The sequence below is a fragment of the Thalassophryne amazonica genome, chromosome 8 (genome assembly GCF_902500255.1).
Source record: "Thalassophryne amazonica chromosome 8, fThaAma1.1, whole genome shotgun sequence".
Taxonomy (NCBI): domain Eukaryota; kingdom Metazoa; phylum Chordata; class Actinopteri; order Batrachoidiformes; family Batrachoididae; genus Thalassophryne; species Thalassophryne amazonica.
Genome location: NC_047110.1, coordinates 45,912,691 through 45,940,399, shown reverse-complemented (window position 1 = coordinate 45,940,399; position 27,709 = coordinate 45,912,691). Strand labels below are relative to the sequence as shown.

At 44.5% G+C, this 27,709-nt stretch overlaps 1 long non-coding RNA gene across 1 annotated transcript; it reads left to right on the top strand.

Annotated features, from left to right (window-relative positions):
* The first annotated feature begins 830 nt into the window (after window positions 1-830).
* LOC117515080 lies at window positions 831-26,986 on the top strand. Its single transcript, XR_004562038.1, has 3 exons — window positions 831-844; window positions 10,981-10,990; window positions 26,897-26,986. It is a non-coding gene; the product is annotated as an uncharacterized LOC117515080 (long non-coding RNA).
* Window positions 26,987-27,709: the final 723 nt, after the last annotated feature.

The window sequence follows — 27,709 nt, the reverse complement described above, 5'->3', positions numbered from 1 at the left end:
AGGAGGAGGTCAAAGTCCCTCCCAATCTGACGGCAGTGCCGGTTGAGTACCACGATCTTGCTGACGTCTTCAGTAAGGATCTGGCACTCACCCTTCCCCCGCACCGGCCGTACGATTGTGCCATTGATTTGGTTCCAGGCGGTGAGTTCCCGTCCAGCAGGCTGTACAACCTCTCACGACCTGAGCGCGAATCAATGGAGACCTACATCCGGGACTCATTAGCTGCTGGGCTGATCCGGAACTCCACCTCCCCGATGGGGGCAGGTTTCTTTTTTGTGGGCAAGAAAGATGGCGGACTTCATCCATGTATTGATTACAGGGGGCTGAATGAGATTACGGTTCGCAACCGATACCCATTGCCATTGTTAGATTCCGTGTTCACCCCCCTGCATGGAGCCAAAATCTTTACTAAGCTGGATCTTAGGAATGCGCATCACCTGGTTCGGATCCGGAAGGGAGACGAATGGAAGACGGCATTTAACACCCTGTTAGGTCACTTTGAGTACCTGGTCATGCCGTTCGGCCTCACCAACGCCCCCGCGACGTTCCAAGCCTTGGTTAACGACGTCTTGCGGGACTTCCTGCACCGATTCGTCTTCGTATATCTGGACGATATTCTCATCTTTTCTCCGGATCCTGAGACCCATGTCCAGCATGTACGTCAGGTCCTGCAGCGGTTGTTAGAGAACCGACTGTTTGTGAAGGGCGAGAAGTGCGAGTTTCACCGCGCGTCTTTGTCCTTCCTGGGGTTTATAATCTCCTCCAACTCCGTCGCCCCTGATCCGGCCAAGGTTGCGGCGGTGAGAGATTGGCCCCAACCAACAAGCCGTAGGAAGCTGCAACAGTTCCTCGGCTTTGCTCATTTCTATAGGAGGTTCATTAAGGGCTACAGTCAGGTAGTTAGCCCCCTGACAGCCCTGACCTCTCCAAAAGTCCCCTTCACCTGGTCGGATCGGTGCAAAGCCGCGTTCAAGGAGTTGAAACGACGGTTCTCTACTGCGCCAGTTTTGGTGCAGCCCGACCCTAGCCGCCAGTTCATGGTTGAAGTGGACGCCTCTGACTCAGGGATAGGAGCCGTGCTGTCCCAGAGCGGAGAGACTGATAAGGTTCTTCACCCGTGTGCCTACTTTTCCCGCAGGTTGACCCCGGCTGAACGGAACTATGACGTCAGCAATCGAGAACTCCTTGCGGTGAAAGAGGCTCTTGAGGAGTGGAGACACCTGTTGGAGGGAGCGTCTGTGCCATTCACGGTTTTCACTGACCATCGGAACCTGGAGTATATCAGGACCGCCAAGCGGCTGAACCCCAGGCAAGCCCGCTGGTCACTGTTCTTCGGGCGTTTCGACTTCCGGATCAGCTATCGCCCCGGGACCAAGAACCAGAGATCGGATGCCTTGTCCCGGGTACACGAAGACGAAGTCAAAACAGAGCTGTCGGATCCACCGGAGCCCATCATTCCGGAGTCCACTATCGTGGCCACCCTCACCTGGGACGTGGAGAACACCGTCCGGGAGGCCCTGGCACGGAGCCCGGACCCTGGAACCGGTCCGAAGAACCGTCAGTACGTCCCACCAGAGGCCAGAGCTGCAGTCTTGGACTTCTGTCACGGTTCCAAGCTCTCCTGTCATCCAGGGGTGCGAAGGACCGTGGCAGTTGTCCGGCAGCGCTTCTGGTGGGCGTCTATGGAGGCAGACGTCCGGGAATATATCCAGGCCTGCACCACCTGTGCCAGGGGCAAGGCAGTACATAAGAAGGCCCAAGGACATCCCCCTCCAGGTGGACTCCCCAAAACTTCAGGACAGGTACATTGGCCCCTTCAGGATCCTCAAAGTCCTCAGTCCTGCCGCAGTGAAGCTCCAACTCCCGGCTTCACTGCGGATCCATCCGGTTTTCCACGTGTCCCGCATCAAACCTCACCACACCTCACCCCTCTGTGCTCCCGGACCGGCGCCGCCTCCTGCTCAGATCATCGACGGGGAGCCGGCTTGGACGGTGCGCCGGCTCCTGGACGTCCGTCGGATGGGTCGGGGGTTCCAGTACTTGGTGGACTGGGAGGGGTATGGACCCGGAGAACGCTCCTGGGTGAAGAGGAGCTTCATCCTGGATCCGGCCCTCCTGGCCGACTTCTCCCGCCGACACTCCGACAAACCTGGTCGGGCGCCAGGAGGCGCCCGTTGAGGGGGGAGTCCTGTTGTGTGGGCCGCCAGAAGAGGAGGTACTGCTGGCCCACCACCAGAGGGCGCCCTGCCTGAAGTGCGGGCTTCAGGCACGAGAGGGCGCTGCCGCCATGGACACAGCCGGGGGTGACAGCTGTCGCTCATTACCTCTTGACAGCTGTCACCCATCTACTCAACATCATCTCACTCCATAAAGACCAGACGTCATCTCCACCTCGTTGCCGAGATATCGTACTTCATAGGAGGTAATACTCTCAGCCTTTTTGTGAGATTTGTAACTCTGTTATTGTGAGAATTTGCAGGAGAACCGGTCGTTTGTGAGGAGGCTGTGCAAGACGGTGCTCCTTTTCAGCTGAGACCGCTGCAACATATTGAATGAGAGGTGGAGGTGGCATTCCCACCGTTGTTGTTACTGGGTGTACACACACCCACACTTGACTGTCTTTGTTCTTCGCCAGCAGTACCAGATCCGACAGTCGGGGACGGTGATCACCTGGGAATTCGGGACTTGGCGGCTCCAGTATTCACCAGGTTCTGGGGCGGCGGAAATCGTGTGGTTCCGGCTCTTCTCAGGACAGACGTCTTCTATCCTCGAGCCTGCCCACACGTCACCTCTGTGTATTGACTGTTATGATATTCTGTGATTGTCTGTATGTTCGTTGTGCACATTCACAACATTAAATTGTTACTTTTTGGCTCATCTATTGACCGTTCATTTGCGCCCCCTGTTGTGGGTCCGTGTCACTACACTTTCCCAACAGTTTGTTTCTCTTTACTGGAAAATTTGTGATTCAACATCAGAATCGTCTAGTCTGACCTAGTGTGTGGTCACAGTATGGCTCTTCAGGTCAGAATGGTAGCCATCTTGGAAATTTGCTTGGTATTTGTATACAAGGTGACTTATGAAGAATATTTATATGAATTCTGAGCCATTGTCATAATTTGAAATATTGTTTTAGTTGTCAACTGACAAAGCCAACATGCTTTTCTAGTTTTTTGTGTACAAAATGATTCACATTGGTTCGTGAAGAGCAAACTCCCTCCTTGTGGTCTTTGATGGAACTTCATAAAGTATTCATTTTACAACAGCTGTCTGGGGCTTGCCGTTATTTGACGTGAGCTGTCACCTTTCTAATAATCTTCCAGGATTTTGTCTCATTTGCGAGTCCCAGTGGAGGTGCCTGTAATCTCCATCATTATTAATCTCACAGAGCAGAAATGTCACGCCGGCAGCCTCACTGCTGCACACTCGGCATCATTTAATTCTTGTTTACTAGACTTCTTCCTTTGCCCCAGTGAATCCGCCGCCGTTGCCACACGAGCGCTCTTCCCCTTAAAGAATAGTCTTTTCATTTTGTCGGGAGACAGAATTTGCATTGAGATCTATCGTCTCCTTCCTGCCACAAGAACGTCTTGTCACTCCCCTAATGGATCACAACAGGCTTTGTGCCGTGCACACGCGTGTGTGTGCATGCATGCATCCATGGGTGCACGCGTGCAAGTGCATAAGTACGTGTGTTTGTGTGTGGCATCTGTTTGTGTTAACATATCTCCATATAAGCCCTTGAGAAAATGTTGTAAGCTGATTCTACCCTCTTGTTGAATGTCTTATTTCCTACCCCCCACCCCAACACCCCTTTGCCAGATCCTCAGACTCCTTCAGCTTTAATGTTCCATCACAGGGTTTGTTATGTGTCCAGGCCCCCAGTTGAATGCAGCATGGCTGTTTGTGCTTTGTGTGTTATTTATCCTGGTATTGTGGATTGAAGCTGAAAGAAACTGGAGCACAAGGTGACTGATGGAGACTTAAGGTGGAAGCAAACAACAACACCTCATCACTCTCGCTACTGAGATGAGATGAAATTTAATTTAGTTTGACGAGGATCACACAATAATGTGGATTTGGAAAAGTTTTTCTTTGGCATCTATTTATAACTAAGGTAAATACACCTTGAACACCAAAGGATACTGGTGTTTCAAGTCCAAAATATATGGTGTCTTTATGGCACTATTTGGATGTAAATGAAGAAAAATACTGCATTTGCCCATCAGAGGACCCACGACTCTCCATGCAAAATTCTGCCTGAAGATGGGGGTGGGTCGATGCATGAGCATGGCCAATATTATCTTCATTGGAATGCCCAGTTCAATAAAATATATGATTTCATCACAAATAAAACTAAGACCCCCGTCACACATAGGCCAATTGAGGCTGAATGGTGACGGAGTGATACAGTGGGGAAAATAAGTATTTGACCCCCTGTCAGTTTTGCAGGTTTTCCCACCTACAAAGAATGGAGAGGTCTGTAATTTTTTATCATAGGTACACTTCAACTGTGAGAGACAGAATCTAAAAAAAAAAAAAAAATCCAGAAAATCACATTATATGATTTTTTAAAATAATTTATTTGTATGTTACTGCTGCAAATAAGTATTTGAACACCTACCAACCAGCAAGAATTCTGGCTCACGCAGACCTGTTAATTTTTCTTTAAGAAGCACTCTTATTCTGCACTCTTTACCTGTGTTAATTGCACCTGTTTGAACTTGTTACCTGTAAAAAAGACACCTGTTCACACATTCAGTCAATCACACTCCAACCTGTCCACCATAGCCAAGACCAAAGAGCTGTCTAAGGACACCAGGGGCAAAACTGTAGACCTGCACAAGGCTGGGATGGACTACAGGACAACAGGCAAGCAGCTTGGTAGAAGACAACAACTGTTATGATTATTTATTAGAAAGTGGAAGAAACACAAGATGACTGTCAGTCTCCCTCGGTCTGGGATTCCATGCAAGATCTCACTTTGTGGGGTAAGGATGATTCTGAGAAAGCTCAGAACTACACAGGAGGACCTGGTCAATGACCTGAAGAGAGCTGGGACCACAGTCACAAAGATTACATTAGTAACACATGATGCTGTCATGGTTTAAAATCCTGCAGGGCAGCAAGGTCCCCCTGCTCAAGCCAGAACATGTCCAGGCATGTTTAAAGTTCACCAGTGACCATCTGGATGGTCCAGAGGAGGCATGGGAGAAGGTCATGTGGTCAGATGAGACCAGAATAGAGCTTTTTAGAATGAACTCCACTTACCGTGTTTAGAGGATGAGAACAACCCCAAGAAAACCATCCCAACTGTGAAGCATGGGGGTGGAAACATCATACTTTGGGGGTGCTCTTCTGCAAAGGGGACAGGACGACTGCACTGTATTGAAGGGAGGATGGATGGGGTCATGTATTGTGAGATTCTGGCAAACAACCTCCTTCCCTCAGTAAGAGCATTGAAGATGGGTCATGGCTGGGTCTTCCAGCATGACAATGACCCCAAACACACAGCCAGGGCAACTAAGGAGGGGCTCTGTAAGATGCATTTCAAGGTCCTTGAGTGACCTCTCCATTCTTTGTAGGTAGGAAAACCTGCAAAACTGACAGGGGGTCAAATCCTTATTTTCTCCACTGTATATCCACCCACAGTCGAAAATGTCGAGAACAATCTACACAGTTGGTCCCATTCGATCGGCTGTGCTGTGTGTGTTGCACATGTTCAAAACACTCCGTCGAGATGGGCCGGCAATATGTCTATGTACAGTTTTGTGCCATCTGATCAATCAATCTACATATTCTGATGGCGTCATAACAGCATTTGTGAGTAAGTGGCAGCACCAATGCCGGCTTTGACACATATGGTGTGAGTCCGGTCCATACGTTGGTTGTCCTCCGCTGTCCAGTACCGGCAGGTCTTGTGCAAAGGGAGGAACACAGCGCTCCCTCCCACTCCGGTCCCGTGTTTGCCTTCCAGACGTTTGGACATCGGGCAGTCTTCAGCATTTTATTTACCCATATGGAAAAGAAATAGAAAAAACTTGCAAGAAGTTACATCAATTCCAGTAATAAATCTTTATGTTTGACATGTGTTGCGCTTATAAGTCTCAGTTTGATATTATACATATCTACTAAGGAGTCTAAGGATATATTGTTCTTTTAAGTTCCCAATTTATATATGATACATAATTGCTCAAATTTACGGATCTTATATCTGGTCTGTCACATTTATTACTTACAAGTTCCAGATAGAACAGATACAAACGGTATAAAATTTATCTATATCTTTTCCATATGGGTATGGTCTTAGTGCCGTCTGACAGCAGTCTGTGTCATCTAACTGTTGTCTAAATACGCTTTGGCTGCGATCGTGTGGGTGTGGATGAAGCAGTCTGAACAGTATCCGCCCACAGTCTACACGCCTCTTTCCCTCCCGACTGAGTCCGAATTATGGCCATTTTTGCCGTGTCGGCCTCAGTCGGACTGGTTCCTGCGCATGCTTGCTATGTGTGACGGGGGTCTTGATCACAAACACCTTACCTGTTCGTGCCCGTTCTTTGTCCTTTTCTCATTCATAAAATGTGTTCCTTGTAACTTAATTTAATTTCAGGTGGGTGTTTAACCAACTTTCTTTAAAAAGGGGGTGGGCTGATGATCGGCACTGAGCCGTCTGAAGGGCAAAGGAAAACAATTGTTCTTTTAATATAATGTCTATTTGATGACCGTGAAGTCCAAATTATAGAGCAGAAAAAATAAAAGTGTAAATGAAAATGGGACAAATAATGTCACATGACTTACAATCTACAAATCAAATGACAAGGATCTGTTTAGGTGACGTATAAAATCCTATGTCAGCGATTTAAAAAACACTGATACAAGCAAAATGCAAGACATACTAAAATATCAGTGTTATTTTATTTGTGTTAAAACCTGGTGAAAATGTTGGATCTGATTTAGAATAGAGATTTTTAAAAAATGGAAGAGTGATGTCATTGAAATATCAGGTTGTTTTGGACACGTGCTCTAATGAATGCTTCTTTTGTTTCAAATCAGACTGTTTCAAAGATAAATCTATTTTTGCTATGTGCATATGTGCACACACCTTCATGACAGAAATTATGCTCCTGTGCACCTTCACAGCCACAACTACAGCTGTAGGTGTGTGTGTCACCAGGACGTAGATTTCTGATGAAAATCGTTCGAAGCAGGTGGTAGCAATAGGAACCTAGATTTGAGATTAACGCTGCAGACTTGGAGGCAACCAAATCTGGGTTTGTGTACCACTGAGGCCTCAGCGGTTCAGTGGGGCTGTATATTAGCACTCACCAGCTGTTCTTTCTTTGTGCCAGCTTGTCCTTTGTTTGCTGACAGGCTCATTGGCAGCTGCATGTTGGATGGGAAAAGGCACCTGTCAGAATTATACATGGAGCTGCAGCTCCACACACAAACTCCCAGCAGATGGAGGATGCTGGGATATGTGGCCAGTGTGTGTACCCAATGTCTTATTTTGAAATCTGCACAGGGTATGAAAAAAGAGAGCACAGATTGCTCGGTTTGCTCAAACACATGAATGACCTAATTGATCTTAAACAAACTCCAAACCAACAACAAATCATCCATTTTCACATCTGTTTGTGTAATGGAATCAGAAATCATATTCAACACAAATATCGCAATTTAAGCAAATATTTATTTTCCCAGTGATTGGTTTGTTTTCATAGGAGTAGTACGGCTGCAGCAGAGAGGGGACATGTTCAACACAAATAACCCAACCACCACCCCCCACCCCCCGGGTTTATTTCCTTGATTTTGTTTGAACGTCATGCAGTCGTGCTGCTCTGAAATACTGCAATATGAACACATAAAAATGACAAATTTTTTTGATAAAATGGAAGAATGAAAATGAAGATGAAGAAAAATGCGCAATATTAAACAAGTGTAATTCAAAGTGTAATAAGAATGCAAGACAAAAAATGTGCCAGTATATTGGAAGAGACATATCATATACTATGTCGCTTCCTTTAATATGTACTGAGAAGTGTTTGTATTGGGAAATTCTTCTTTTCAGCGATAATAAAGTGCTTCTTCTGGTTGCGATGTGAATAATTTATTGATTTTTTAGGCTAATGTTCTGTAAATTAGATGGATAAGCAGGGTACGTGGAATGTGAGTACCCTGCTTCACAGAGAGAAGGCAAATAGACCAGAGAGGAGGACAGCTTTGATCGGTAAGGAACCGGCCAGGTACAACAATGACATTGCCGCATTGAGTGAGACGTGACGGGCAGGTGAAGGCGAGTTGTGCGAAAGGGGTTCTGGCTACACCTTCTTTTGGTCTGGTCGAGGAACTGAAGAGAGACATGAGGCTGGTGTTGGTTTTGCAGTGAAGACAGCTCATGTCAGCACGTTGGCTGGGATTCCCAAGGGAGTGAACGTCAGGCTCATGACCATGAAACTCCCCCTACTGAGTGGCAGAAAATATCTCACCATCATCAGTGCTTATGCACCAACCATGACCAATCCAGAGAACGTGAAGACAAAGTTCTACGAGGATCTTCACACTGTCATAGCCACTGTTTCGAAAGCAGACAAGCTCATCATTCTTGGGGACTTCAATGCTCGAGTGGGATCTGACAATACTGCCTGGGATGGAGTCACTGTGAAGTATGGAGTGGGCAAGTGCATCAGCAATGGAATGCTTCTACTCCAGACCTGTGCAGAAAATGAACTCTTGGTCACCAACACCGTGTTCTGTCTCCCTACCCGAAACAGAATGTCATAGATGCAGCCCCCACTCTAAGCATTGGCATCTAATTGATTACGTCTTGGTCAGGTGACTGGGCAGGCAGGATGTAGGTGTGACCAAATCTATGTGTGGTGCAGAATGCTGGACAGATCTTCACCTCATAGTTTCCAAGCTCAACAGCCGAATCCATCTCAAGAGACGTCCACAAGGCCTGAAGGCTCCCAGATGACTGAACATCGCCAAGTTGAAGAGGGACAACATCAAGGAGTCTCTTGTGGAGACATTGAAAGAACATCTGGAATCTACCATCCTGGACAACCAGGATGTGGAAGCAGACTGGAAGGTCCTGAGGGAGCTGATCTACAACACAGCTACAGAGACCCTTGGACCTGCGACCAGAAAACACAAGGACTGGTTTGAAGAAAATTGTGATGAGACCCAGCTGCTCCTAGAGGAGAAACACCGTCTCCACAAGGCCTACCTCAACAACCCCATGTCCACATTGAGGAAGGATGTGTACAACACCATACGCAAAACTGTTCAACAGAAACTTTGACAAATGCAGGACACATGGCTGAGCGACAAAGCTGATGAGATCCAAGGCTCTGCTGACAGGCATGATATGAAAAACTTTTATGCTGCCTTGAAGGGAGTGTATGGTCCAACATTGTCAGGATCAGCCCTCCTCCTCAGTGCAGATGGGAACACTCTGATTATTGACAAAGCGAAGATCCTTGATCAGTGGGCTGAGCACTTCCACAGCATTCTCAATCGCCCCTCAGTCATCAACAATGAAGCCATCAATCGTCTCCTTCCAGTGCCCATGAACGTCACACTGGACAACTCTCCAACACTACTTGAGACCCAGGCAGCGATTCATCAGCTTTCTAGTGGCAAAGCTCCAGGTGCTGACTCCATCCCTGCAGAGGTCTACAAAGAAGGTGGTTTGGCTTTGACCGAAAAACTTCATCAGCTGTTTCTGCTCATGTGGCAACAAGAGACCATCCCACAAGAGTTCAAAGATGCTTCCATCATGCACCTGTACAAGAGGAAGGGAAACCAGCAGGCCTTTGACAACCACAGAGGAATATCCTTGCTTTACATTGCAGGCAAAATACTTGCTAGGATCCTGCTCAACCTTCTCACAGCACACCTGGATCAGGGACTACTGCCAGAGAGCCAGTGTGGATTACGGAAAGAGCGCAGAACAATCGACATGGTGTTCATTGCTAAGCAGCTGCAAGAGAAGCCAGTGTGGATTACGGAAAGAGCGCAGAACAATCAACATGGTGTTCATTGCTAAGCAGCTGCAAGAGAAGTGTCAGGAACAGAACTCTGACCTGTTCTCCACCTACGTTGACCTGACCAAGGCCTTTGATACTGTTAGTAGAGAAGGTCTGTGGAAGCTCATGGCCAAGTACGGATGCCCACAGAAGTTCACTTCCATGGTGAGACAATTCCATGATGGAATGCAATCAAGAGTTCACATCAATGGTGAGACATCTGAGGCATTTCCAGTCTCCAATGGTGTCAAACAGGGTTGTGTACTGGCACCGTCGCTCTTTAGTCTGATGTTCTCTGCAATGCTAACACATCCATTCAGAGATGGTGACATTGGAATCAGCTTCAAGTATCGCACAGATGGCAAGCGGTTCAATCTCAGGAGGCTTCAAGCCAAAACCAAGGTCTTGACAGACATCATCAGGGACTTCCTGTTTGTTGATGATTGTGCCCTCAATGCTAGCTCCAAAGCTGATATGCAAGAAAGTGTCAAGTTTTCATCAGCCTGCTCCAATTTTGGCCTCAATATCAACACAAATATGACTGAAATCTTGTATCAACCAGCCCCAGGGAAACCTTATGTTGAGCCCAACATCATAGTCAATGGACAGAAGCTCAACATTGTGAACAAGTTCACCTACCTTGGCAGCACGCTATCCCAGACCATCACTATCGATGATGAGGTGAATGCTAAAATCGCAAAGGCCAGTGCAACGCGCCAACGTCTGGAACAGAAATGGCATCAGCAAGCAGACCAAGCTGAAGGTCTACAGAGCAGTAGTGCTTCCCACACTGCTCTATGCTTGTGAGACCTGGACAGTGTACCAATGCCATGCCAAACAGCTGAACCACTTTCACACAACGTGCCTCAGGAACACACTTGAATCCAATGAAAGGCTCATTAAAAGTCTTTCACTGAATTCAGGTGTGTTGGAACAGGGAGACAACTAAGAGTGTCAGGAAGGTAGATCTCGAGGACTAAACTTGGGCACCCCTGATCTACACCATCTTGATGCAGACCCAGCTGCGTTGGGTTGGTCACGTAGCCCGCATGCCCGATGGTCGGCTGCCAAAGAGACTGTTCTATGGTGAGCTCCAGCAGGGCAAACATTCCCAGGGAGGACAGAAGAAATGCTTCAAGGACACTTTGAAAGCATCACTGAAAGCGTGTGATATCAGCCCTGACTCCTGGGAGGTGACTGCCATGGATCGAACCAGATGGCACTCCTCAGTCCACAGAGGTGCCCAGGTGTGTGAGGCAAATAGAACTGCTGCAGCAGAACAGAAGAAGTGAGCCAGGAAAGACAGAGCCAGTGAGCCTCCTACCATCCCCCTCATCCCATGCCCCCACTGCCCCCGCATATTGCATGTGCAGATTGGTCTCATTGGCCACCTGTGCACCCACAGGTAGGCCCACTCCCCAACAACCCTTGGATGACAAAGTGGTCTTCATCCAAACATATGGACGAAGAATTTTTTTTTAGATGGATAAATAAGTATCATAGATGGTAGTTAACATATATATTCTGCGCTGGCTGTAGCCTGTAATGTGAAATTCCAAATTTGATATGGTTGCACATACCTGGACTGTTCAGCAGGTGATACCGTTCAGTAGGTGGCAGCAGAGCAGATGTTTCGAAGCAGTTTTCAACTTTGTCATGAAAAATTTGCTGTACTGATGAAACATCTTGTATCATCCCCATCCACATGTTCATTTAATTGTTTTACTCCCTTCTGTTTGTGGTTGTAAGTTGTGCTTGTCAGGTGAAGTTCCATCCTTCTGTCCATTCTTCTTAGGGTACTATCTCACTGGGCTGTGACTGTTAGACTGTTGGAGACACAACATTGTGACAAACATGCAACTCAGTGACAAATTCTCAATTTTTTTTAAAAATGTCATTGAATTGGTACTTTCAATAAATTAGCACATTTCGTCCAACTGTGGGCCAAATGTCGCATGGACTGGTGGCAAAAATAAGGCCAAAAATACTGAGTGGTCCACATACATAACATGCAAGTTTGCTCAAATACCACACGGCACTCTCACAAATGTCAAGCACCACTTGCGCAGCCTTTGTAGATGCAAGGATTTGCATACAAATGTTATATGGCACTCCCATGGATGTCGGGCACCTCTCAAGCAGCTGCAATGATGACATGTTTGTGAACAAAGTGCTCAGGATGGCTGTGGACTGCTATTATGCTGTTATTATGTGGAAATACACCAGACTGTAGCCACAAGGCACAGCCCTAAAAATAATAATATAATAAAATAAAATAAAGTAAAATAATAATGATTTGGAAAAAAAACAGGAAGAAAACTGTGGACAGTGCACTCATCAACTTGCAGACTCATGTCCAGTTGCTGCGTCACGTCAAAATTATTGTCCTTGTTGGATGCTCTGTCCTGTCCTGCCAGAAATGACAACTATAAAAGCCTCCAGTTATGCGATTCTCCACTGGCTGGGTTCCGGGATGTGCTTAAAGCTTTCCTCAACACAAACATGGGCTCTGGGATTCTGTGGAAGCAATTCCACCTCTCCGTGAACTGCAGAGCATAAAATAATAAAGCATTAAACTTACTGCCATTGTGGTCCTCCAAAACAATAAAAATAAACACACTAAATGCAATATGCGTGCCTCATCCTCATTCTCCGCACAGGTGTCGTCCAGTCCGCTGTCACTGCGTGCACGAGGGGTGGGGTGGTCATCGTCGGCCTGGCAGCATTAAACATTTTTCCATTGTGGCCTCGAAAAAACAAACAACAAAAAAAAAACACCATAAATCCAGTTTACAGCCTCCTTCACCACTGAGCAGGACTCCTCCAACGTGCTGACGTGTGCACAGCCACGTGCATGACCGGCCACACTGCATGCATTCAGAGTGCTTTGTGATGCCTCTGTATTTGGCAAGGACCTTTGTCATCTCGCCAGCTTTGAACTTTTTCAAAATTCAGGTGAGACGTGAGCATCGCCCTGCAACTCACATGAGAAGATAGCAACACCCAAGTAACATTGCGCAAAATCTCACAAAATCCATCGCAAATGCTGTGTGCAGTCTGTCGCAACCCAGTGAGATAGTACCCTTAACTTTCGTAAGTTAAAACTCAAGAACTATAAAATTCTCAAAATCAAAGCTCTGTGTGCCAAAATAACAAAACCATGCATTTCTGACAAAAGTTTTTTTTTTTTTTTTTTACTACCGGTGTTTAATTATTAAAGTTAGATGTTAATTACATTGAAAAACTTAACATAAATAAACAACCACATTTGTACAGATGTTCTTAAACCTCACTCACTCATCTTCAACTGCTTACTCCAATTAAGAGTCATGGGGGGACTGGAGCTCATTCCAGTAGTCATTGGGCATGAGGCGGGGTACACCCTGGACAGGACACCAGTCTGTCACAAGGCCACATATAGACAAACAAACACATTCACATCTACGGACAATTTAAAATTTAAATCAACTTTCAAAACTACAAACAAAACAATTCACTTCAGAAAATGATTCCCTCCATGGTTGTAAAATTAATTGATACAACTAATCATGACCTGATTCTACGTATTTTTACACTCAAAGAAGTAAACTAGAAAATTCCGTCAGGAACTGATTCTTCACTTTGAAGCACAGGAAACGGTGAATGGAACAAGTGCTTACACAATTCAATGTTTTCAATTACCCTAAAATATTGAATAGACCAACTGTCTCACAAAGAGATTCAGTGTTTCGAAATGTTCAAAACACAATGGTGGGAATACGAGTGAAGCCCTGTGCATGATACGCTGAGTCCCACACATGAAGTGACAAATTTTGAGTCCACAGTGAGACAGGAAATATCAAATGTTGAACACTTCCTCGCAAGGGTGGAGCTAGAGCAGAAGCCAGGGTTGTACTGGACTGCCCTGAAATGTGATTGGACACAGATGATTGACATGTCACGGTGCATGCAAAAAAAAAAAAACCCAAACAAACAAACAAACAAACAAAAATAGCTGCATTTTGAAATTGGTGACACATATTGACTGCTAGGTCCCTCCTGTCCAGTAGTTGGTGAAGTATAAAACAAGAAGTTCTAATCGACCTTTATTAGAAGAAGAAAAATCTTTGACCCAGATTTGAACCTGAATACGTCGTTTGAACCATGGACTCCTAATGACACCAAAGTTATATTGGTGAGTAAACGACCGTATTTTATGCCAGGACTTACTGAGAATAATCTCTTTGAGCCACTACAGTCTGCTTTCAGAAAATATCATTCCACAGAGATGGCTCTCACTAAAGTGGTGAATGATCTTCTGCTTGCAATGGATTCGGACACCACTGCAGTTCTGGTGCTATTCGATCTCAGTGCTGCATTTGATATGGTGGATCATCATATTCTAACTTGATAGGTTGGAAAATGATTTTGGGATTACTGGGAGTGCCATTGCATGGCTGATGTCATACTTGGCCAGTCGTTCTCACTGTGTTTTGTACAGTAACGCTACCTCTGACCTTAGTGACATGAAATTTGGGGTTCCACTGGAGTCTGTCTTAGGCCCCCTGCTTTTCTCCCTTTATATAGCACCCCTTGGGCACATATTGTGGCATTTTGGGATTACCTTTCACTGCTATGCTGATGATACTCAGCTATACATGCCGATAACTGCTGGTAATCTCATTCATATAAAATCCTTAGAAGATTGCCTTGCATCAGTGAGAAGTTGGATGTCTACTAGAAACTTCCTACTTTTAAACTTTGATAAGACTGAAATGATGGTTCTTGGTCCAGTGAGACATCGGCATCAATTTGACCAGTTAACACTGACAAAGTGAGGAACCTTGGGGTAATTTTTGATCCTACATTGTCCTTTGATCTCCACATTAGAAATATTATGAGGACTGCTTTCTTCCATCTGCGAAATATAGCGAAGATTCGTCCCATCCTGTCTATGGCTGATGCTGAGACCCTGATCCATGCGTTTATCTCTTCTAGATTGGACTACTGCAATGTTCAATTTTCTGGTTTACCGCAGTCCAGCATTAGGGCTCTCGATTTAGTTCAAAATGCTGCAGCCAGACTTTTGACACAAAGCAGAAAGTTTGACCACATTACACCCATTTTGGCATCCCTTCATTGGCTTCCTGTCCCAGTGAGATCAGCTTTTAAGGTTCTGCTACTAGTCTATAAAATTGTTCATGGACTTGCACCTCCCTACCTAGCTGACCTAATTAAACCTTACGTACCAGCCCGGGCTTTGTGTTCTCAGGGTGCAGGACTACTTTGTGTCCCTAAGGTGAATAAAAAGTCTGCGGGTCATAGAGCTTTCTCTTATCGTGCCCCTGTTCTATGGAATGATCTCCCCGTGTCAATAAAACAGTCAGATTCTGTGGAGACTTTCAAGTCCAGACTTAAGTCGCACTTACTTTTCCTTTTGTATGGCTAGCATACTGGCATAGTATAGTTTTATGCTTTTTACTCTTTTAATTCATTTTATTAGGAAATGGAGCGTGCCATGGCCTCAACTTTACCTAAATTCTGGGTCTTTTAGTAAAGCTTACGGCTAGTGGCCGGCAATCACCTTTGTATTTCCTGTTTTTCTTGTTGTTTAATGCTGGCAAATTATACTGTAGTTCTTGTCTTTCTGATGCCTGATTCTGTTTTTTTCTCTCTGTTTAAGGTGCGGCTCCATCCGGAGATGGGTGTGGTATTTGTGCTGGAGACCCTCCTGTCCTGTGCACCAAGTGCATTTCCTGTATATTCGTTTTGTGAAGTGTTCTGTAATTTATGTCTGTAGCATGGCCCAAGCAGAGGGTCACTCTTTTGAGTCTGGTCTGCTTGAGGTTTCTTCCTCAGAGGGAGTTTTTCCTTACCACTGCTGCTCTTGGGGTTAGTAAGGTTAGACCTTAAGCCCCGTTTACACATAGATGGTAAGAGCTCCCGCAAGTGCCCCGGAAGAGTTTTTGGCCGTCTTAAGGATCAAACGCCGGCACTAGGGGGCGTGGCTTCGTTCCGGCTTTACCGGGAATTGTCGAAAAAATTATTCAACATGTCGAATAATTCCGGGAGCGCTCCCGGAGAATTTGCGTGACGACGGAGACAACGCGAACAACAGCATTTGATACTTTTTAATCGTCGTTTCATCCTGCCCCTTCCTGTAGTGCCGCAGTTTACACCGCCGTAATTGGCGGCCGGCGTTGTATCCCTAACCAACGGCTTGTAAAACGGCGATAGAGCCCACATCAGCGTCCTCAAAGGTGTTTTAACCGGCGACAGAGGCAGACAAAACGGCGGCGCTAGCGGACAGTACACCATTCTAAACGCCACCTCCCGGTTAACGGCGTTCCAAATGGCCGATAGGCGGCGGTCAGTATACAAATGCTAGCGCACTGCATGCAGGCCTCTCACTCGCAGCCAGCTCCAGATATTTTTGCAGAGAAGCTCCATTATGCCTCCTAAAAGAAAATTGGCAACAGCAAGGACTTACCAAGAGGTCTGGTTCAGAAGCAGAGCAGAGGCCTGTGGTGGAGACGAGCAACACGTTGAGGAGGGGAGAAGAAAAGGCTGAGAGATGAGCTCCCTCCCCCTGCAGTGACAGCTGCTTCAGCCTATTATACTATGGGGGGGGGTGCCTATATGCAAAAGTTCCTGGAGTAACGCAGGATTTGCCTGGATAAATCCAGCGGTACACAGGGCATTATCGGCGGCAGCAGAACACCGCCGTTCTCACGCGCGTCTTAACCTGCGATTGTAAAGGATAGAACTGGGTATTAACCCCCGTTGCCTGACGTGTGCCGGATGCTACAGCGTCAAAACGTCGCTTTATTCCCTGGATTTAGTCGCGTTTTATCCGTGTATTTGTAGCTGGTACGGCGCTCAAAACGCCGGCGAAATCCTCCGCCCCTTTCCACCGCAAAAACAGCCGGAACTACCGCGAACTTCGGTCTACGTACTACCCGCCGACAAAACCGTCTATGTGTAACCTGGGCTTTAGTTCTGTGAAGTGCCTTAAGGCAACTCTGTTGTGATTTGGCGCTATATAAATGAAAATAAATTGAAAATTGAAATTGAAGTTGACCCTTTTTTCCCCTGTCTCTGTCTTGTGCGCTGAGGTGGAGAACATATTTGAAACAGCTAAAAAGGTAATTATTTGTAATGTTTTTATTGTAATAGCTTGGTAAAACAGTTGCATGTTCATTCCTTCTTCATAAGCGGCTGTAAAAGTATGTTTATGATAGATTTAACATGTTGTTATATTGGATCAGATGAGCTCTGCTGTGTGTGTGCTCTGACGCAATGACTCGCACTCAAGACGAGCATTAAATGCCAGCTCACAAAAGAGCGATTTTGCAGCCAATAATGTACTAACACAAAGTTCAAAATTGGATCACAGCATCAAATGTGTGTTAAAAGCCACGGAAGAAATAAGGCCAGTGAGAAGAAGCGCAGAGGTGACTGTCCAGGAATGCGGAACAGCAGTGTGCAAAATAATAATTTTGCAGACATTAACAGACGAACACAAAGTTAAAAGTTGGATCACAGTGTCAAAATGACAAGCCGCAGAAGAAATAAAGCCAGCAAGAAGAAGCGCAGAGGCAACTGTCCAGGAACCCGTGGTTTGGTTCTCGCTGGTCTGGTGCATTTAATGACTCTGGAACACAGGTGAACAGCAGCCAGGAGCACAGATGCGCACACCGGCCAGACTGTACAGGAGTGTCTTTTTTTGTATTGCAAAAACCCACGCTTTAAAGGGACAAAGTGTGGGAGGGTTGGAGGTTTGGACCAAACCCATGCCTAAACGTGCACCAATGTTGCGTTACATGGCGCTACGTGGATCATATGTGGCTTGACGTGGATCATATGTGGCAACATGAGCCATTCGAGGCTGGACGGGGCTCAAATGACAGGTGTGAGGTACAGAAAGGCACATAGAGGCGCCTTAGTATCGAATAAGGCAAAGCTTAAAACGTGGCTCATTCTTCGAGTAATCGCTGACACACCCATGCGTGGCTCATTATCTAGGCTTATTATTTGGTTGGACCGAGGCTTTAGACATGTTTTATCCCAGATGCCCTTCCTGACGCAACTCCACATTACATGGAGAATGGGTAGGGGTGGTCTTAAACCAGGGAACATTCGGCTCGGGAAACAAACGCACTAACTGCTTGGCGACCACGCTGCCTTAAAATGATTATATAGTGAATAGTTGAATTTTCTTAATAGCAATTATTAAATGCATAATGAGCCTGCTAGTATGTTGAATGACTGCATAATTAATTGAGCTCAGCTTTTGACAAGGCGTAATGGCAGGAGATGTGTTTGTCAAACAGTACTTCAGGTACAAATCTCAGGAGGGTTATTGAGGCATTGCCAGCTGACAGTTACTCTGATGTAAAGTGCCATTAGTACAAAACAGCATGCAAGAATAATCAGGGCTTACATCAATATGCAGATATGAATCCACAGCTCCCTAGCACCATGTCTCAGACAACCATTGCTGATCATAACACCATCTTATTGTGTTCACCTAGTCTCACAAGTGACCGCCAGGATGTTGCAATTATGCTGGTGGAGTTATTTTATCACTAGATATAGATATCCAGATATAGATATAGAATAGACACCACCATTTCTGGTGGTGATGTTGATCTGTTGCCATCAAGTAACATAGTTTCCTTGCAGCAAAAGAGATGGCTTTTGGATGGGAAAAGGAAGAGATGGAGAAGGTGAAAGGCAAAGACAAAGGATCCTAGGAAGGAAGTTAAGTGCCAAAGTCAAACAGTGGTATTTATGACTTGGCAGCTCATGAGAATTTAAAAACTACAGTTGCTTGGATGTGTTGATACGCAAATTGCAAGAGGACAGTGGTACTTGCAAAGTAAGGTGGCACTCCTGTTTTTGAAACATTATCAAACCAAACAAAATGCAAAATCTTGGAATATTTAGCAATGGCAGTGTTTTAATTCATTGTATGTCAGTTGTGAACCTCACGCCGTCTCGCGGCCCATTACTACTTTCAGTAGAGTTCCAGTTTAGGGCACAATGTAAACACACCTCATGAACAAGACAACATCGGGGTGCAGCAGAAGTTTATCACAGGTGCTACACCTCTTCTAGATAATTCTCTCAACTTGGAAGAACGTGTCTTAATCATCATAATCACTCGTGAACTTGCTGAATCAATGCCATCCATATCCTCGATAGCCATTGTTTACATGGCTTTGAGACGCCGGAACTCTGCTGGCACCACAGTCTCTGGTTGTCGCGTCTGTGGGGGCTTCTTTGCTGTTGTGGACTTTTTATTTGAAAATCTTTACAACTGGGTGAGTGTCATGTTCTTTTTTTTTTATCTTTTGCTTTGTGTCCTTTCAATGGAACTTTCACTGAAACTCAAATTTTTATTTTACTTTGAGAGAGTCTGTGGGAATGGATGAGGATGTGCATGTGCAGCACACATATATATATAGATTATTTTCATAGTTACATTCAACACTTATAAGCATTATGTTTTGATTTTAACAAACTGCTTTCATGACTAATGGCTGCAGGTGCACTACACCTTCTCAGGGCTGCTGCTTTTACAAATCAAAATTAACAGTTATCAAAAAGGAGTCATCATCACACAACATCACACTTGTGTAAACTTTGGAACTAATCTGTGCCTTAGTTCTTAATGTTAAGCCAAATTCCATTCAAGCATGCGCGGGAACATTTCTAATAGCTATGAGGTCTGTCAATAAAGTAACAGTCCTTTTTATTTTTTCAAAAACTAGATGGATTTCATTCATATGTTTTTACGTCAGACATGCTTGAACCCTCGTGCGCATGCGTGAGTTTTTCCACGCCTGTCGGTTACGTCATTCGCCTGTGAGCATGCCTTGGGAAGGAGTGGTCCTGCCCCCTCATCGGATTTTCATTGTCTGGAAATGGCGGAATGAAAAGGATTTATTTTCCATCAGAATTTTTTCAGAAGCTGTTAGAAACTGGCACCTGGAAACCATTCGAAAAATTTATCTGGCTTTCGGTGAAAATTTTACGGGCTTCACAGAGAATAAGGACTGTTACTACAGCTTTAAGGACCCCTTTAAGGACGCTCGGCTCGCCGCGCTCTGAGCTGCGACGACACGGCACAAGCCACTGGACCATTTCTAAACGGATGGCTCTGTGGATACAAGACCATTGTGTGCTCTTTCTCTGGTTATCACAAGAGCTGGACATCAGCCATTTTCCGGCAGATTTCACTTTTAACAAGAGATTTTGTCATGGAAAGCCGCGCGGAGGCTTCACGCGTAAAGACCGATTCGCTTTGGAAGCGAGACAAAGGAACACCTCCGTTTCGGCATGTCAGAGGACACGACCTCGTACATCACCGCTGTCAGAAACATACGAGTACTCACGAGTACTTTGTTTTCGGAAGTCTCCGTCACTGTTGTTGTGAATGCCGTATACTTTGATACTGGTCACGGAAGTGCACAAAGCCATCTCGGACTGTCACTAACAGCCTAAATCTGAATTGTTATGATTTCAGTGCGAGATGATGCAACATAATTTGCCTGACTTTTTACCAAAATTAGAGCAACTTTAACTTTTGACCCCTGTACAAACTGAAATTGACTTTTGTCACTATTCTTGCTGTTTTTACCCCATAGCTCCATAACATTCTTTCGCAGATAGTCCAAAATATACCTTTTTGAAATCTTTGTGATCAGACAAGAGTTTTTAATATGATTGGAGCATCTTTTAATTTTGACCCCTGTGTAATCTTCAGTTGACCCCTACCTGACTGCCTATTGAAAATTCAAGTCGCCAGTCAGTTTTTTCAAAAGGCTAAGGAGTAGGTGTGCCAATTTTGGTGCTTGTTTCCAGAAATGAACGATTGTTACAGTTATCTGCTCCATTAAACCTAAAACTAACAGGTGAAACCTACAGAGTGGAAGTGAGTGACATTAACTATATATAAAAGGCACTCTTGGGAACTGCAATGCCATAAATACTGGCAATAGGAGTAAACACAGGATAGTGTGAAATTACTAATGACAAACAACAGAAATATCAATGATAAAAGACAACTTTAAATCAAAACAGAAATTTAAAAAAAGAGATTCTGCTGAAAAAGTCAGCAATCTGATACCAAGAAAGGTAAAGAGAAGGCAACATGATGAGCAGAATGTCTTATGTATGAAACATTAAAATGCTAATAGCTCACCAGAACAGATGAATTACCCACAAAAAGAACAGCAACAACAACAAACCTCCCAGAGCCCTGTCTCTATTTAGTTATGGACTTAATGAATGTTTTGGCCTCTGGTGAAGTGAAGTTGTGCTGAACCCCTTCATGGGTGATGTGGAGCTGAGCTGGGTGAAGAAGACCAAACCAGACCCCCTCGGTGTCATGTAGCATGTGGTGAACCTCACTGAAAACAGCATGGGCTCGTGCAGTCTTGCCAGTGTGGTCAGGGAAGACAGATATGGTCATTCAAGGATTCAAGGATTCAAAAGAGTTTATTGTCATATACACATAGAAACATGTTCCCTGCACAATGAAATGTGTTTACTGCATTTTTACCCATCCTAATTGCCAGTTAGGAGCAGAGGTCGCCTTTTTTGACGCCCGGGGACCCAGCTCCAGATGTATATTCCTGCCCTGGGTCACGAGCAGGGCTGAGCAAACCTTGATCGGCCTCATGACACACTTAACAAACAACAACATACATAAACCGGTCCGGTACATGAACACATAAAAGCACACACAAGGAAAGAATTGGGAAAAGAAAAACCTCCATTGCTGCTGTGTTGAACTCACGCAGCACCACTGGAGAGCAAAGAAAACCCATAGCACAGAAAAACAGTTATAACAAAAAACAAATCACAACAGACGACAGACGACAGCCGACACTTGGATGTGTCCAGTGTCCAGACAGACAGCCCGGAAGGCCGTGTGTGTGGCGCCATCAACAGGCCTTATCTGTCCAACCTGGGGGGGGGGGGGATCCCAGTCCTGAATCAGTCCACCAGAGTCTCAAGGTCCCACAGTCAACATCTCAGGACTGGGAAGGGAGGAAGGGAGGGGAAGACGAAGAGGCGGGGGACACGAGGAGCGAGGCTATCAGGAGTGTTCCTCGGGGGAAGGATTTTATCCCAGCAGTCTTGAAGGACAGCTGGTGTTTGGAAACCAAATAGATATCCAGACTAACAGATGCCTGGCAGATTCCACAGTCTGAAACTTCAGAGTGGCTCCCAAATACATCTGAATAGAGGAGATGTGGTCTTACTGACGATCAAAGCGGTTTTCCAGTGCAGCCATTCTCCCCGAGATGGATTCCAACGTGTGGTTGACACCCGCCGACTGAGCTGACAGTGCCCTTTCAATCGAATCAATCATGCGGGGCAGCCTGGGCGGGCCAATTAATGCCGCCTCCACCATCTTAATTTTCCGGTAAACCAGTGGTATGGCCACTCCACACAGCAGAAAACCCGGTCACCACAGCTCCAAATAAGTAAACATCTTCAACGTCCTCCACAGACAACGTGTACAGGCACATGACTTGCCACCTCCGCCAGCTGTCCATCACGTAACCCACCACATGTGTCCTGGCAGGACAGGTGGGGTCCTCCGCTCCCGAGTGTCTTGTGGAAAAAAATAGTATCAATTGCGTTCAGAGACCACTTGATCAGATCCATTTTGCCATTTTCCAGAGGATAAGGGCTGGCAGCCTCACAAACAAAACACGCTACAGTAGCAGGAAAGTTGGGGAGGGAGGAGGAGAGAAAAATGCAACCGTCCCAACTGAGAGCAAGAAGGCAAAAAAAAAAAAAGTTTGAACTTTAATCAGCTCCATCTCCCTTGCCTTCGAGAGGATATGTACACAGTCAGAATAATAGTGGAGCCTCGCTATTATGGCGCGGGGCATTCACTTGGTTTGGGTTTGGGTATGGGAACCAGGTGGACTCTGTCCAGCAGTGGCTCCTTCACAAGAGCGAAAGCTTCAATTAGCAGTTTTGAAACAATAGCCTTTGAGGTCAAAGTCGAGTCGTCCTCTGGAACACCGACAATACAGATATTATGGCATTGAGATCTGGACTTCAAATCCTCACATTTATCTTCCAACTTTGCTACTGCTTTGGTCAAATGTTCCACTTTGGTTTGCAGACTTATGATGTCACTTGTACAGGTAGACAGGGACTGTTCCATTTCGGCCATGGTTCCTTTTAGCCCATTGAAGTTAAACTACAGAGCAGAGAAGTTGGAGGATAATTACTGTTTGAAAGCAAGCAATTCAGACTTGATGGATGAAAAGCTGTCACCGAGGACAGCATGAAGCTCCATTTTAAATATAGTGGAGACATCTTTGCGGACAGTCAAGAGGAGCTTGGTTTTAAGCGTGATGACATCGATAGCAGGAGCGAGCTGAGCATCAATAGCCACATTAGCCTCCAGGTGCGGCAAAGAGGATCCACGACAGGATGGTGAGCCACAGCGGGTGACAGGACACAGGTGAGTCTGAATGGTGTTGTCTCCTTTATTGGACTTAGCCGGCATCATAATGATCAGAACCGAAACCGTGGCTAACGAAAAACCTCATAACTACGTGTACTTGCTAAAGAGTGCCAGGTAAACAAAACTCTGCAGGAGGACACCGCAAAGCTAACTACTACATGCCGCCATCACCCGCAAGTCTCCATCAGCCTGAAGTCCAGACTGCCTACGGCAGACAAATTTGTCATATACTAATATACTCAGGGGTTAAAGCGGGCCAGAAGGGTCTCAAAAAGCATGGCAAATTCTATGTTTTTTCCACAAATGCTGGTGAATTCTCAAAGCAAAACCAAACAAAAACAAACTTCCACTGCAGCTTTGCTCTGACTCGTTATCAAGAACAGAATAGGACTTTCTGTTTGAAACAAATGAGGATTCGGTGAAGCCACTTAGGTCATTTCATGAACAGGGGTCATGATTACACAAGCCAACATTATTGGTCAGTGAAAACAGAACAGCCCTGTGTGCAGGGAAAAAAATATAAAATGATTGTCTCTGTATATATTGATTAAATTACTGTGATAACATAGAGGACATAATTATTTTGGAATTTTTTCTTTTTTGAGTTTTTATCTGAAAAGGGGGACACCAAACCCCACCCAATTTGTGACGCACAGCACCTAAATATTACTTTGGTAAAAATAAACAGAAATCACCAATTATTTTACTTCTGATTTCATGGGCACACAGTAAAATTAATTTCCACCCATTTACCAGTGTCTTAATCACTCAGTACAGCTGCAGACAGCATATAAAACATGTGGTGTTGAATGGAACCCGTACTGTCCTGGTCTGTTACATTTAAAACCCATGTTCCTAAACTGCTAATTTATTCAATAAATGAAACTCCACTTCTGTTGTTTGAAAGCACCACTCTTGAGAGCTTTAAACCCATGGGGAGATTGAATTTAGTTGAACAAGTAACAGTCATCAATTATTCGCTTTAAGTTTGTTTCGTGCTTGAGTCCTAATATAGCCGTACTCTGGGGCTTTCCCGCGAGCCCATCCAAAAAAGTATCACTTGACTTATTTCAATAGTGGATTTTATGTATCCCCCATGGTCCATATATTAATATCTTATAGTCTGTAGCACCTTGCTAGAAAGTTTAAAAATTGACCCTGGAGACCCCTTTTCATGAAATGACTCATTTGCAAACATATCATAGTGCATTTCAGACCATAGGAAGCCTAGAATGTACCAAAGCACCTGAAAGAAGGTTCCAGATGTTTGAAACATCATAAATAATGTGTACTTGTATTCGCAGACTATGAAATTAGCTTCCGAGCCCGACTGTATCATGAAGCATAAGTGTGTTTCTATTTGTGTCTGTTGTCTGGATTCAGTAACAATATCAGTTTAAGTAAATGTCTTATGCTGGAAACCTTGTTAATATATAAAGAATGCAAACATATAGTTAAAAGCAGTAAAATGGCCTTTGTTATATTACTGCTCAACAGCCTTGAGGATGGTTGCCATGATTATATTTCTTATGGTGGCAAGTTGGATAAATCAGAACATTGAATTTCCGCTTGAGTTTCCAAGCAAAAAAAATCTGACCTGACCACACGTTCAAATCGTTGGAGGGAGAAAAAGCTTTGTTGGCAGAAACTGTTGCCCTGTGCCAGCAAGCTAATCAGTTTCTATAAGTAGAACAGCAGGAAGAATCACAATGCAAAAATAACCTATTCAAAGAAGAAGCACAATCCAGGAGCAAATGAAATAATGCACTGCATCAAGAAATTCAGCAACTCAGTGACAGCACTGGAAATTAATGTGGTTTCAAGGCAAATTACAAATCAGTGAAAGCAGCGAGAAAAGCTGGCTCGCTGATATAAAGCGCTGCACAAAGAAACGGAGCAGCTGAAGAAAAAGCCCTAAAACTAAGAGAGAAATGAAGCTGTGAAGGCAGAGCATGATGCTGTGAGAAAACAGAAATTCTTCCTATAATAACACGTTCAGGAGCTCTACAGCAAACTCAAAAGAAAAAAGTTTTGGACAGCATGTATGGTGAAGTGAAAGTGGAGAAAGAGGCTGTGAGTCAATAAAATCCACATATTTAGTATTCGGGTGCTGAAGGAAGAAGCTGAACAGTGGAACTTTTTCTGTGGGACAACATTATTTATGAATGTTGTGCTGGAACATTAAAAAAAAAATCTTTCACTCATGTTACTGAAACATTCAGTGGACATTTCCCAAGTGTGACTGCCTTTACACTTCACATGTAACACTCTGGGGTCTTTATCATGTCCCCTGAGTGAGGCGCCCATTCGATGGACATGAGAGCCGTTTATGTGTGTTCATCCGTCTGGAGGTAGATCTCAGGAACACATATAATTTCCTTCATAGATGGCATGTAGCCAATTTTATTAAGCTCAAACTATGAATTTTTCAGTTCTTTGGGCCACGTCTCAGCAACCACTTGGCAGATTTCCTGCATATTTTCTGTTGCGTTCACAGTCACATACATCATAATAAACCAATCTGAAAGTGGTTGCACCTCATATTTATAGATATAAACTATTCAACTTCATACTGTAAATTTTGATGTTGACATTTACTGTACACTAGTAGTCACATAAAGACCACATATTAAGCATCCCTTACTAGTTATGTGATGTGTCTAACACAGGATATGAATGAAGAGTCATAATCATAAAACAACTCAAAAATAAAAGTGGATTCTCACTGGCTGGTTTAAATTAAATAATTTGAAACCCACAGCTTTGCTTTATTACTTCTGATTACATTTTTAAAATAATCAAATACTTTTACAGATTTTTTTTAACTTTTTTGTAATATTAAAAAGTAAATGTGTTATATTTATTTTTAAGAGAGATTGAACATTTTATGAAATTATGAAGTCATAAATTGGTGGAAAACTCATCCAACAAAAAATTAGCTGACATTAAATTCACATTTTGTAAGAAAACAATTCTGAAAATTTGTGGGGGTGTATTGTCAAGTAACCAGACTGCTTTGCTTCACACTACAGATGCCACTGCTTACGATAAACACGCATAAGGAATAATGAAGTCTCTAGTGGTAAACCCACTCAAAATCATACATCTCACTTATTTGATAGTATAGAGAAAGGAGGAGCCACACTCATGCTGCTGTTATCTCGGCAGATCTCAGAAGAGAAGCAGACAGAGGAATTGAGCTGGAAAGGATGTGTATCCTATAAGGGTGATAAAGTTTGCAAATGGAAATGTGCTGACAAGTGAGGAGAGTGTGTTGAGAAGGTGGAGGGAGTATTTTGAGGAGCTGATGAATAAAGGGAGGACAGAAGAATGGCTGATGTGGTACATCAGTACATCAGTACATCATGAAGCCCAATGGTTTATTAAGGATGATGTGAGGACAGCTGTGAAGAGGATCAAGAATGGAAAGGCAGTTGATCCAGATGACATTCCCATGGACGCATGGAAATGTTTAGGACAGATGGCAGTGAAGTTTTACCGAGATTGTTTAAAATGTTGAAAAGTAAGAGGATGCCTGAGGAGTGCAGACGAAGTGTACTGGTTCCTGTTTTTAAGAACAAGAGTGATGTGCAGAGCTGCAGTAACTACAGAGGCATTAAGCTGATCAGCCATAGCATGATGTTATGGGAAAGAATAGTAGAAGCTAGGCTTAGAAAAGTGAAAATGTGCAAGCAGCAACATGGTTTTATGCCAGAAAAAGAGAGCTACTATAGAGATGCAATGTTTGCAGTGAGAGTGCTGATGGAGAAGTACAGAGAAGGCCACAAGGAATTGCATTTTGTGTTTGTGGACTTACATAAAGTTAAAAACAGGGTGCCATGAAAAGAATTGTGGTTTTCTAGTAAGAAGTCTCCAGTGGCAGAGAAGTATGGGAGGGAGGTGCAGGATACGTAAAAGGACAGTGTGACCGCAGTGAGATATGCCATAAGAATTACAGACCATTCAAGGTGGAGGTGGGATTACATCAAAGATCAGCTCTGAGCTCTTTCTCTTCTCGTCAGTATACATATTCTGACGGCATCAAAACAGCATCTGAAATGATCTAATCGCAGTTGACTGAGCTCTGAGATCAATCAGTCACACCAAAGCCTGCCAGCATGTTGTGTCACGAATGTCCACCTCCACTGGACACCGGTCAGGGAGGGCAAAGGAACTGTTGATATGTAATAATATGTATGTG